Source organism: Acanthochromis polyacanthus, chromosome 16 (assembly GCF_021347895.1).
Source record: "Acanthochromis polyacanthus isolate Apoly-LR-REF ecotype Palm Island chromosome 16, KAUST_Apoly_ChrSc, whole genome shotgun sequence".
NCBI lineage: Eukaryota > Metazoa > Chordata > Actinopteri > Pomacentridae > Acanthochromis > Acanthochromis polyacanthus.
In genome coordinates this window covers 32,567,087-32,580,500 of record NC_067128.1, presented here as the reverse complement: position 1 = coordinate 32,580,500, position 13,414 = coordinate 32,567,087, and positions in this window count along the sequence as shown.

Below are 13,414 nucleotides of genomic sequence, written 5' to 3'. Positions count from 1 at the left end.
TTTAAAGAAATAGTAATATTGGTATTACTACCCCAAGCTCTTCATCACTGATAATGTCATACAACAAGGTGATAAACAAACTTGGAGGGATGGAGAGCAGCAACAGCTGGAGGAAAAGAGTAGAGAAATGTCAACAAAAAGGTTGTTGACATTCCTCTATTGCTGTTCTGTTTAATATTCTTCTTTTTAATCATCAAAATGTTCAAAATCTGTTATAAAAAAGAAAAACAAACATATTTCACACATGAAATAATTCTTGTGTGGACCAAAATATAATATAATCAATAATACAAGCAATCATTCTTAGCCAAAATGGCAAAAAAATTGCATTAAAACACATTGATTCTAATAGGGATCACTTTTGGTCCACTTACGAAAGAGTGTATGGTCCAATCACTCGTGCATCTACAGGTGGAGCTATGCATTGCAATCGTCCAGTTGCACAAAGGCGGCTGATAAAGTGCAAAAAGAAACTCTGGAATTAAAAAAAAATAAAAATTCTAACTTTTCAGTCTCTCATTTAAGCCTGTCTTTCAGCAGCTCCGTTGCCCTTGTGGCCCCAAAAGCCTGTAGCTATAATTACCTATCTAGTCTGCTGTGAATGGAGAGCGGCCTCAGGTTTCCAGATTAATTACCTTTGTGTGAATTTCACTGCTGGTGTTTCTGCATGAATAAAGCTGTCAGACGCTGCACCTGACGGAGGGGAGAAGGGAGGCGAACGGACTTATCTCCGAGGGTTAGACAAGCCGTGAGAGATTACAGGTGCTAAATAATGAGGAGCCGAGTCTGATGACATGGAGATTTTTCCTCCTCGGAAAAAAAAGAAGAGCTGATTTAACAGCTGTTGGATTTCTAATTAAATCTGACGTTGAACCCGTGAAGAACATCATACTTTCTACGCAGATTAATACAGACTGATTATATTAATAGATTGAACAGATGTTTGCAGCATCAAATCTGCTTTAAATCATTTCCAATAACAGAATAGCAGCTCTTCTCTCTGGATCCCTTCTGTTTTGATTACAAAAATAATTCACCGGCTTGGCAGGACGTCATCCAGAACCTGACAGTGCACATTAGCCTTTCCAAATGCAACTTCCGAGCGCTCCGTGACCTATTTTTTGATAACATTTTCTCTTTTCTTGCTTCTTCTCAGCAGCAGGAAGTCAACAAATAAAGCCGGAATGTCCTTTATCCCGCCTGGTGTCACATTCCGACAGAAATGCCCCCGGGGAAGGTCTAAGTCTTCAGCTTAATCGATTTTTAGGGGCTTCAAAGGGGAAATTCCTTCATTATCTTGTTCCAAGTAATCCCAGCACGAATCAGACCTGAATACCTGCCGCTGCCGAACATGGATAAAAAGACGATTAAAAGTACATTAATATATTAAAGTAGTAATTTGGAATTGATTGCCTTTATAATGATCATTCACCGGATTTGGTGCCAAAGGTGAACATTTACGAGTCATAAATCGGAAATCTCTCTGCCAGAACACTGAAAGACCAGAAAGGATGAAACCACTTTTTAAGCCAAAATAAAGGAGATATCATTTATGTCTTTATGAGCCTCGAGGCTTCACACGCTATCATGCTGCTATTCAAAGTGTCTCATCACCGCTGCTCATTTTTGCCCAGCAGAGGACTAGAGTTGCTTTTTTTTTCCTGTGCAAAATGTGAATTACAGTTAATCGGATATGTTGAAATTGTAAATTAAAAGTGCTTAAGTGCCCAGCGGAGTCACATAATCGTTTATTTTCTTCTCTGTCTTAGTCTGTCGAGTGTGAAAATGTGAAGATGTCATCTTCTGACTACTGCAAAAGCTATGAAATCATTTGGTGATAGTGGTGATGCAGGAGAGTTGGCTCAGTTTGCTTCCTGGCATCATTTTTTTCCCATAAAAAATGTTGCATGACTCACAATTGAAGGGGTTAGAAACAGAGTGGTTGAACCCAAAACAAATGCAAACTGAGTGTTCTATTAATTGATGATATATCAAATTATTATAATTTAGATGATGATGATTATTTAAATTATTTTAGTAATTTTGCTAATTCTGATTATTATTAACTGCTCACCTGCCGTCCCACTCCCATGATTAAGAGAGAGCGATCAGCTGTTGCTTTGAGGGCTCTGCTTTTTGTGTTGAAGGAGTGAGGAGTGAGACAGTTTATCAACCACTAAGTTACGTTATTTTTGCATTTCTAGAAAGTCAACAACGGAGAATACTTAACTTGTGTTTACGTAAATTAATCTCAAACTTGTTTTTGAATCATAGCAGATCTCTGCGTGTGCTTATTAAATTGTTGAGTCGTAAACCTCCTCCTCAAAAGACGAATCGGACCGTTTTGGACGTCTTGTTTTTTGAAAGCAACAACAGCCATAACACTGAGTTGTGTATGTTTTCTGGAATGTTTTCTGGTCTAGATTTTAGTTGCAAAGTGGTCTAACCCAAAACCCAAATATAGTGTTACTCGTAAGTATAGCCTAACTTGTTTAATGTCAAAATAATGGGCCTTTTTTAGACATGAGGGGTCACGTGGCTTCCCAGCAGAGGATGATGGGCATACGACTAGGTGTTGTCATAATAGACAATAGATGGGTGCTTACGTTAAGTTGTTTTAACATTTAATACCTGAATCTGACTGTCTGGAATTAAAATAACATTATCTCTGCCACTTGTGATTCTCATGTACGTCTGTATGCTGATGACACCATTATCTACACATCTGGTTCCTCCCTGACAAATGCACTATTTCCAGGGGTTAGAAGCAGAGTGGTAGCCTAGCCGCGCTAGACCCATGTTTCTGAAGGCACAAGGGTCTAGGGCTGCTCGACAGGGAGGGAGGCGGGCTAAAAGGTTGTCTATCAAATCACTCTGCAGCAATTGGGTAGGTATACAACCAATCAGTGCAACGAATAAGCTGACGGAGTTCCTAGAGCGCCGGCGGATTGTGGCTAAGTCCCATTAGCTTCCCAACCAGCGGAGCCAACTGGTATATTAAGGATTTGCCATATCCCGTCGGCATAAGTCCAAATACGTCTTTCTTCTCAATGAAACACTTCAGTGCCGTCCTTTGTTTATCTTTCAAGTTGAATTTTAGCTTCAAATCTTTAAGGGCTGTGGCCAAAGCCGAGTCGAAAGATAACTGTTTATTGTGCGCCGGTTGTTTCTGTCAGAATCGTCACGCCTCTGTCGTCACTTAGTTACGCCCGCCTTCTGACTCTACACTTCATGGTGATTGGTCCGGCCAGTTTTAGGAGAATCCAGCCTCGAGCCTTATGGAGGGTAACTAGACTCACCCTGGCAGAGAATTAAATTTGTTGCCGTGGGTTGTCTAGCGTGGCTAGGCTAGCAGAGTGGTCTAACTCACAAGAAATCCACACTGAGTTTTCCCTAATTTCTGTCTAGATTTTAGTGGCAAAGTAGTCTAACCCACAGCCCAAATATAGTGTTCCAGTGGTGCTTCAAATGTTAGACCATTCTTGAAATCGCAAAACTTTGAACCTATTTTGCTCAAACACGACAGAAAGAGGGTTAGACCAGTCTACTTTCAAACCCTTCTAGTAAGAGCTCAGTGAAGGATGCAGCACAATGTTTTGTGGGAACTTTTGAATGCACAGAAGAAGGTTCTGTCATTAAAATGGCTCAATTGCCAAAAAATACTAGAAGGATTGCCTTACCGTACCCAGAGGTTGTTGTTCAAGATGTCCAAGATTTCAAGACTCCAAGACCTTTATTTATCACAAACACAATTATCCATAGTGTAACGCACAGTGAAATGCATCGGGCACCTGTTCCAAACTGAAACAACAGTGAAGAGGATTCTGAAAATGGTAACGCAATAGTAGATAGCAGAAGGGGAGGAGAAACCGAGGGCGTTAGAATCAGAATGATCTGACCCACAGAAAAATCCAAACTGAGTTTTATATAATTTTTGTCATATTTTATGGACTTTTATGGTCTTTTGGAATTGACATTGGAGCTGAAATGTCATAAAATTTCTTCCTCAAATCACTTGCAGTTCAGACTTGTGCGTGTGAAAAGTGATACTGAAATGTTACAAGGTCTGATCTATTATGGAAAGGTTCCCTGGATGCTCATTCAGACATGAAGCTGACGCACAGTGGAATGTTAGACCGTTCTTGAAAACACAAAATTTTGAATCAATGTTTCTCAAAAACTACAGAAAGAGGGTTAGATCTCACTACTTCCAAACCCTTCGATTGCAAAACAGCTGCTTATAGAACATTCAGATTCTTCAACAAACAGCTTGGTTTGTTGGTAAAAAGGCCCGAGGCAGCAGAAACAGCCAATGAACAATGTTTTTCTGTGCTTGGAAGAGTCTTTGAAGATACGAGAAGTACCTTCAGCAGAGCAGTAAACACTTTTAGACGACCCTCTGGGTTTCTCAAACATCACTGGTTAATTATCCTATAATAACCCTCGGTTACCTTTGTGGCCTGTTAATAAATGAAAGTGGGGCTCGGCTGTTTGCAGATTTTGTAAAACACAGGCCTGGCAGTAATAAAGAGGTGGTGTTTGAAAGAGTTTGGGCTAAAAACAATTAGATTTTTCTTTATTGAATGAGCACTGACATGGAAAAGCTATTTTAAAGTCATTCTTGGTTTTAACAATGAGCTGCAGGGCGGCACTGCTGGTCGGTGTGCATGTTCTCGCTGTGCCTGCATGAGTTTCCTGCAGGATATACATGCATAGTGGGTTAATTGGTCCTGAATTGAAGGTTGTTTGTCTCTTTGCGTCAGCTCTGCAGCCAGCCGGCGACCCGTCCTGGGGTTTTACTGGATGCAGCAAAGCCTCAGGCCTTTCTGCTGCTGTTCAGCTTCAAACCGGCCACAAGAACAAGGAATAAGTGCTCAAACAATTAGCAGTTGATGGATTAGCTGACAGAAAGCTGAACGCCAAATAGCTTTAGTACCTTTTCCACTCAAAAAAACGAAATATTCTGTCTTTTTATATACATTTTATATCATTTCCACCCAATACATTTAATTTTAGGACTCAATATATCAATTTATTTTAACACTCTACCAAGCAGGTGGAGCCTCGGCAGAGTTATGTGACCAAGTCAAGGCTCTAAGTGTCCCAGATTGTCAGTATAGAACGCTGATCCTTCAGGTCTTTGTTGAGTCTTCCATGTATACATGGGTTAAAGTTTATTTGACGTCTGCACCTACCAAGACATGCAGCCTTGCATTCTCAAACAGTTCAAAACTGATCAATAAACAGCTCAGTAATAACTGTGATCACCTGATATTCAAATAAGATTTCCATTTTTCCCAATACCTTTCACATTTTTGGGTTGCATGTCTCAGCGTAAAGGTCAGTTGTTCCATGATGTATATTTTCCGAAATATTTCAATCCATTCTGTGACTTTTGGGATATCTTTACTCAGTTATATTTTTGTTCTTGCTTTTTTACCCCCTGCTAGTAGTATTTGTAGTAAATCTATCATGTTTTAGGACTCAGTAGATCAATTTAGCTGATGATATTAGTTCATTTTAGTACCTTTACTTTTAATTTAGTCAGTTTTGCGTGCACATGGCCTTTGGAGATGCAAAGTATGAATATGTGCGTCCGTCTAAAGCTTGTGTATGAAGCCATGATGCTCGGCGTTACTGATGCGAGTTGAAAGTTCAACCCTGAATGCGGTGTGAGAATGCCCCGGGCTTCTCTCCGGGGAATCCAGCAACCATCAGGGGTCACTGCTTTGTCTGACGCTGTGGCACATTAGCAGGTAATTACAGAGCACAAACTCTGCAGCTGTATGAAACACGCCCGTGCACGTAGACACAATTATAAGCGCATTTATCACACTGGCCATGAATAGTGTTTTGTTTTTGTAGTTTTTAAAAAAAAAAAATCCACCTGTGTGTATGGCAATCCAGAAATACAGAAAACACACTGCATGTGCTACAAACAAAACAAACAGCATTTTCAGATGTTTCTCTGTTGACATGAGATGCATTCCTCTGCGAAGCGTACGTAGTGGATGAGAAAGGTAAGAGCAGACATGTTGTTCTGTATTGCCTTCAAGTTGCACACTCACTTCTTAGCTTGTTTGACTTCATTTGCCAACACAATGGGGGATTACTCACGACATTTGACCATATTTTTGTGTTGTTTGGGGTTTTTTTTGCATATGTTTTTAACCTTTTTCTAAAAATATCATTGACTTGAGAGAAAAACTACATTTAACAGATTTCAATGAGAACTTTTGGTTTCTATATTTTGCTAACAACTGAAGAAGCCTCTTGGACAAGGAGGTGAAATGTCTTCAAGAATCAGAAACAGAAATCCAGTAAAGCTCTTAGGAGGTGCACTAATCAGCCACAACATCTAAACCACTGACAGGTGAAATGAATGACATTGATCATGTTGGTACTATGTGGTGTTCTGCTGGTAAACCTTGGGTTTTGGCATCCATGTTGATGAGACTTAGACATCCAAATAAACGTTGTCCCAGAAGACAACTTATTTATGCAACTACAAATCCTAAAGGTTGATGCTACAGGTACGGACCCGTACCCGTAGCATCTGTACTTGAGGTACGGACCGTTACGGTCACTGAAGAGCTGGCGCCGGTTAACTACTATTTGCTGCACATTACAGGCAGTTTATGTGAATGACTCTGACGGCGAACATTGTATAATTTAACCAAAAATACACCGTCTCCTCTCACACTTTAGACATTGCAGTTTTTACGCTTTTAGACGCCGTGTCTAAATTGTTTGAAGTCCAGTTCCTATTAATTAGTTTACCGCGTTCAGTGGTGGAAGCGGCTGACGAACTCCATTGCAAATGTTCCCATTTAATTTCGGACGCTAATTTACAAGATAAAGTTAAGGATGTCGAATATGAAACAAACGCTCGTGAATGGTGAGGAGCAGCTCTTTAATTCGGCATGAATTTAAAAAACCCACAAACTCGATTTACTGTGATATTGTGAGATTTGTTTGTGGTGATGTAACTTAGCCATTCAACAGAGTCCGCTAACATTAAAGTGACTGTGACAGTGTCTGTGTTGACAGACGCAGAAAATACGTCAGGGTTTTGTTTAGGTTCTTAAAATGTAATAGTCTGTCGCTACTTTTGAAGGTAAAAAAATACTTTTCGTTTGCTGGCTGTTAGTTCCGCCATTTGTTTTGTTTGCTGTTTGTGCTTTATTAGAACAGGGTCACGTGAATAAAAAGTTTTGCTATTTTTAATAGTAGTGCTGATTTCAACCCCCAGATCGCTGTCCGTGAAAAAGTCAGATAATTATATTTATAAGACGTTATGCATGATAGAAAAGAGAACAGCAGATGACTGACATGACAGGCTAGGCACGCAGATTCACCTCGAATCACGGAAGCGCCTTCATCGGATTACGAAGACGGCTCATTAATATTTATGTACGTCGGATTACCAGCCAATCACAAAGCGCGTTCATCAGCCGGCTCATTATTATTCATGCACGTCTCATTAAGATTTATGATAAGGGAAAGTGCCGTAGGCTACGGGTATGGGTCCGTATCTGTAGACACTACCAATCCTAAATGCCACTGCAGGAAAATGCACCCTACCACATCACAAAAACATCGAACAATCAGGAACATCTTGAGGAGCATGACAATCACCCATGATGTTGATTTGACCTCCACACTTCCTAGACCCCATTCTGATCAAACATCAACAGGCCTGTACAACAACTGCACAACCCAGAGAACCCAAAGGACGCACTGCCAGCATCCTGCTCCAGACCCCATAGGACACCCTGAGAGGTCCTCTGGTCCAGACCCAGTGGTTCAGAGCATTTTTTTACCGCATAAGGAGGACAAACACAATGTTCGGCAGGTGGTCATTATGTTATCCCTGATTGGTGTACACGACCAGTCAAAAGTTTTTTACACACCTTCACATTTAATGCTTTGCTCTTTATTCTCATGACTATTTACATTGTAGATTGTCACTGAAGGCATCAAAACTATGAATGAACACAGATGGCATTATGTAGTAAACAAAAGAGTGTGAATTAAGTCAAAACATGTTTTACATTTTAGATTCTTCAAAATAGCCACTTGTTGCTTAGATTACTGATTTGCACACTCTTGGCATTCTCTGGATGAGCTTGAACAGATGACCTGAAATGGTTTTCATTTCACAGGTGGGCCTTGTCAAGGGTAATTTGTGGAACATCTGCAATTTCGAAACAAAAAAACAAAACAAAACTGTGGCAGACATCAGACAATCAGACATGTGGGGTCTGGATCAACATATTGTGGATCAGTGATTCAGACCGAAAGCGAGTCAGGAGTCATAGGAAGTCATCATCTCAATCTGGACCCAGTCTGGGAACAACAGCATCAGAGAGCTCATTGTATGTTTCCTTCCTACAAAGGAAACAACTGTCAGTAGTTATTCACTGTATTTTAACCTCATCTATCAACACCGTGCCACAGGGCAATAACAAATGAGGCTATGATGACTAACAATGGTGCTGAAAGCAGATTCACATCTGCACCATTTCCTACCTGAACTTTAATGGAAGTCTAAAGACAGAGCTTTGATGGGACGCTGACTCGCTCAGCAACCTCTGTGACCCTGAGCAGGATACCGTGAAGTAGGAAGGATGGATGAATGGGAATTAAACTGCAAAAAACAGAGGATATTTCCATGAAATTGTTGCACACTTTACAATGACTTGGTCATTTTATTTTTTCTTACACTGTAAAACCACGCAGATAAGATAAGATAAGATAAGATAAGATAAGATAAGATAAGAGTGTACAGCAGCAAATAGAACACTTGAAACAAAGAAAGAGTGCAGCACACAATGCACACAGTATATATATATATAAATAGAGACACAGTTGAGATTTATTGGGATTTTTGTTTGCAAACTCTCAAAAGCCAAAGAGCCAGACTGAATAATGCAAACTGGGATTAGTTTTTTGACTTTTGCACTGAAATTTTCTCAACTCTAAAACTAAGCCCTTCTTTTGTTAACATTTATTCAAAAATTGTCTGGTAGCATCAATGCATACTTCAAGATAAATGGAGGAAAATGGTGCACATCAATGAAAGCAAAGTCTGATCATGCAGTGAATACATCCCTAAATCCATAGAATTCATGCTGGTTTTTAAGAAAGACGTGAACAGAAACATGAAGTTGCTTCCAAATGTTTAGCCTGTCATGTAGCTGTTTGATAAATCCACTGTGTACTGCCAAACTAGCTCCAAGCATTAGACAGAAAACATTAATGACTAGCTTGTGTTTGAACATTTAGCAGCAACAGATCCAGACATTTCCCTCTGGAGTTAGCCGAGATCAACAAGTTAGAAAGAAAAGTGAATATTGGATTTACTCAGTGTTTGGTGGCCATGAAACACAACTGTAAACACATGAGAGCTTTTCTGTCTTAATTTTCTGGCTCTGGCACAAAACGAAGACGTCCTCGTTCTTATACATACACAGCTCTGATTGGATTAGTTGTTTTTTCCAACGCACAATACCAGGTATTGAGCACGACGCCAGACTTCTTTGAATGGCTGAAAAAGACCTTGAATCAGGCCATTTACTGAGATGAACTTCTGCACAGCTTGTTGTTAGAGACGCTCCCTCCTCTGAGGGACTTTTTTATTTCCCCTGTTCATACAGAAAATGTGATGATAGTTTTGTGCGACTGACTCATTCATGTGTATGATTTGTTCTCAGGTCTGTTGCACAGAAAAGAAATTTGATCTCAGTGAGAACTGCACATTCACCGACTTCAATTTATGCTTTGATATTGATCATTACATTGTTCTATCGATGTGGAAAAAGACAAAGAACTGCATCTGTTTTGTCCCAATTCTGAAAAAGCAGACATTTCTTGAGTCAATAAGCAGTCAGTAAGTCGACATGCCTTTAATACAAACTGCAGCTTTTATTCGACCACAATACGTGTCACAAGAGTGTAAAAATCAGCCTTGAGCCTGCGGTGTAAATCCACCCTGACAGGACTGCTGAGATAGCTCTGCGTCCACGGCAACGCTCAGAGGACTGTCTGCCTCGCCGTCCACACGGCAACAAAGCTCACACGGTGAGGCCTCGACCAATCAGGATGCTCTAAAGGTGACAGGCCCAGGCCAGGTCTTCCTTTGCTCTCTGTCGCTATGGCTGCTGTGGTTTTTTTGTTTTGTTTTCCTGAGAGAAAAAACCTGGAGATAGAGTGAGAGAGAGATATTTCTCTCATTCAGAAAAGTCTGGTGAATCTTGCATATGTTCGCTGTTCAACAAATGTGCAGTTAAATCTGAACTGCAGCAGGTTCTGTGTTCGCTTAATGTGAGAGTTATACCTGAGGATGACGTGTGACTTTCTTTGGGTGACACTTTTCTATTGCCTCTCTCCTATTTTGTGGTTTGCTCATGCACATGTTTTACGTTTCATATTTGCCTGTTTGCTTTTGGAAGATACATCATTCTTCTGTGTAATCATTATCCTGAAGCTTATTAACCCTTACATACTTTACATACGTATTTTATGCCTTCACAATATGATGACCAAGAATTCCCTCATAGTAAGTGTCCAAATTTACCAAATTTTAAAGTGCAGACCTATTTAAAAAGTCTAAATATCCTAAATCACATTAATAAATGTATTATTTATCTTTAATAAATGTTTCTGAGAGCAGGGAGAGTGTATTTTTTACTCGTTATTGGAGAGAAACATCTACTATTACAAAATATCATGTCCTGTTTTACATAAAAACATAAAAGCCACAACGATTTAAATTTATTTGATTGAATCTGAAAAAGGCATGAACATTTTGGAACCTTTGGGAATAGAAACCATGTTTAATCACTGCAACTGTTGAATGCTGTTATATCATGAGAAATCATAATTGTCAGTATCAGTTCAACATTTTCCACTTACAAAACAAAACACTGAAAAACTAGAAAAGCACTCAGAGAGCACAGCACTCCACCAAGGCTGCTCAGTCATTGTGTCATTTCCAATAGATGAAATCTTGAAAAAACTTTGTGGCAGAAATAATGGAAACATAGAAAGTGTCCATTTAATACAGATATACCCACAAACAAAATGACCTTGCCCTGAGCACAGCTGTGTGGTATGCATGTGCATGTTATGTACAGACACCTAAATATAAATACGAATTGATGGGACTTGGAAACACCTCCACAACTAAATTAGTTGTTCCTTTTATCATTTCCAATGGATCGGTCTTGATAAGTCTGCAGTGGTAGGTTTGTAGTAGGATCACAATCATGTGATCATCAGCAGGCAGCTGACGTAGCGTTCACTTGTTGTCATGGTTACAGAGAGGCCGTGCCGCTTTCTCACAATGATACAGAAATCTATAACAAATCCATGGATCCAGACTATAAGCCGCATCACTGCCAAAATCTAATCACTTGGTCTTTGTGTCATTTCTGACCTTCTCTGAAAATTTCATCCAAATCCGTTGGTCTGTTCTGAAGTAATGTTGCGCACAGACAAACAGGCAGACAAACAATGCCGATGGTCACATAACTCTGCTGAGGCTCTGCCTCCTTGGTGGAGTCATAAAATACTTATTAAAACCTAGTCTCAAAGCAGTGGTAGATAGCCAACCATCTTCAACAGAGGAGCTGAATCACTCATTGATCTAAAATCCATCTTAATAAATTCGGGTCAAATTTGATCCAAAACAGCCTTAGTGTGCAAACATTTGTTGCACCTGTGTGAAAGTATCAAATTTTCTTTTCATTTTTGTGTTATTTTGGATCATTTTAACTTTGGTCATCAGACTCCAGACTAAAAGAAAGTGTGTTTTTACTGCTGCAAACACTATGTGAGGGTTAATTTAACACATGCACATCATCTGAAGAAAGAAAAACCTGTTCAAATTTGCATACTGTCCTACTAACAAAAATACCCATGACTGGAGACAAACTTCCTTTTGCTGCCGCCCATCTCGGTCTTTGTGCCTGCAGCGATTGCAAAGCTATCAATTAATACCATTTTTACAGTTTGCGGTGGGAACATTTGGATCTGCATATCAAACAAGCTCACCTTATTTGACCTTCTACAAAGAACAAACCCAAATTAACCAACTGTATAAACAGGTGACTTCAGTTTCATGTTATTTAATGCTGTACTTCTTTTAAAAGTGCATATAGAGGTGTTTTTTTAACCAGCACTGGTGTACTTATGTAGCGAATTTCAGCAAGAGATTAATGCCACAAGAGGCTCAGTGTGCACTTTAAAACCTCCACTTGTGCTGTTTTGAGGACCCGGTCTGTGTTATTTGTGTGCTGGACACTAACTCTTCACCGAGTGCTTCTCCTCGAGGTAGATAAGGTCTGCGAGCAGTGGAATATCTTTGAAAAGAGACAGCCAGTCACAATGGATTTATTGTGAGCGTATCCTGAGGTGACCTGCATTCTCCCTCGGTGTGTGTATTATTGCTGGAGCCTGTCGGAGTCCATCTGGGTGTTTGGATTTGGTCGCCTCCATCCACGCCAAGAACAATACTCCTTCCTCTCGTGGCCTGGCTATTCTGTTGGCACCGCTTCACTGCTTCACTCTCACATAGAGTCTTGGCACGGCACCCCGACCAATTAAGAGACTGTCAGAAAATCTACAGCCACTTCAGAGCGATAACCTTTGGCTCTAATAATTGAACTCTCTTTTAATGTCTGTTTTTTGGGTCCGTGCAGAGAATCAAGGCATTTAGACGGTTAAAAAACTGTCTAGATTTACTGAGATTCTCACCTTTTTTCCTGCCAAAGCTGACTTCTTGACTCGTCACAGTTTGTGAATAGGTCTGACAGAACAAAAAGAGAAAATGAGCCTCAAACTGATTATCAAAGGGTTGAAAACAAAACAGGAGTGTGACACTGAAACTGCAGGTCAGTCCAGACATCTGACTTCAAGCTGAGCAGACCTCACATGTCCTGTTGACTGTGAAATTTGAATGGTTTGGGTTTCTTTTTAGTCTTTTTAAACTTCTGGTATCAACTGTTTATAGTACGCACACAAATATTTTTTTAGTCCTAAAACACAAGATGTCAAATTAAATTTTTGTTTGAATTAACTCAGTTTTATTACTCAGCCAAGGAACATGGTGGAGTGATGTGATGATCGGCATACGTTTGTCTGTTTGTCTGTCTGTCTGTCTGTTAGCAAAATTACTCAAAAACAGACCGACAGATTTGGATGAAATTTTTAAGGAAGGTCAGAAATGACACAAGGACCAACTGATTAGATTTTGGCAGTGATGCGGCTTATAGTCTGGATCTACGGGTTTGTTAAAGATTTCTGTATCATTGCAAGATGATGGCACGGCGTCACTGTAACCATGACAACAAGTGAACACTACACCAGCTGCCTGCTGATGATCACATGATTGTGATCCTACTACAAATCC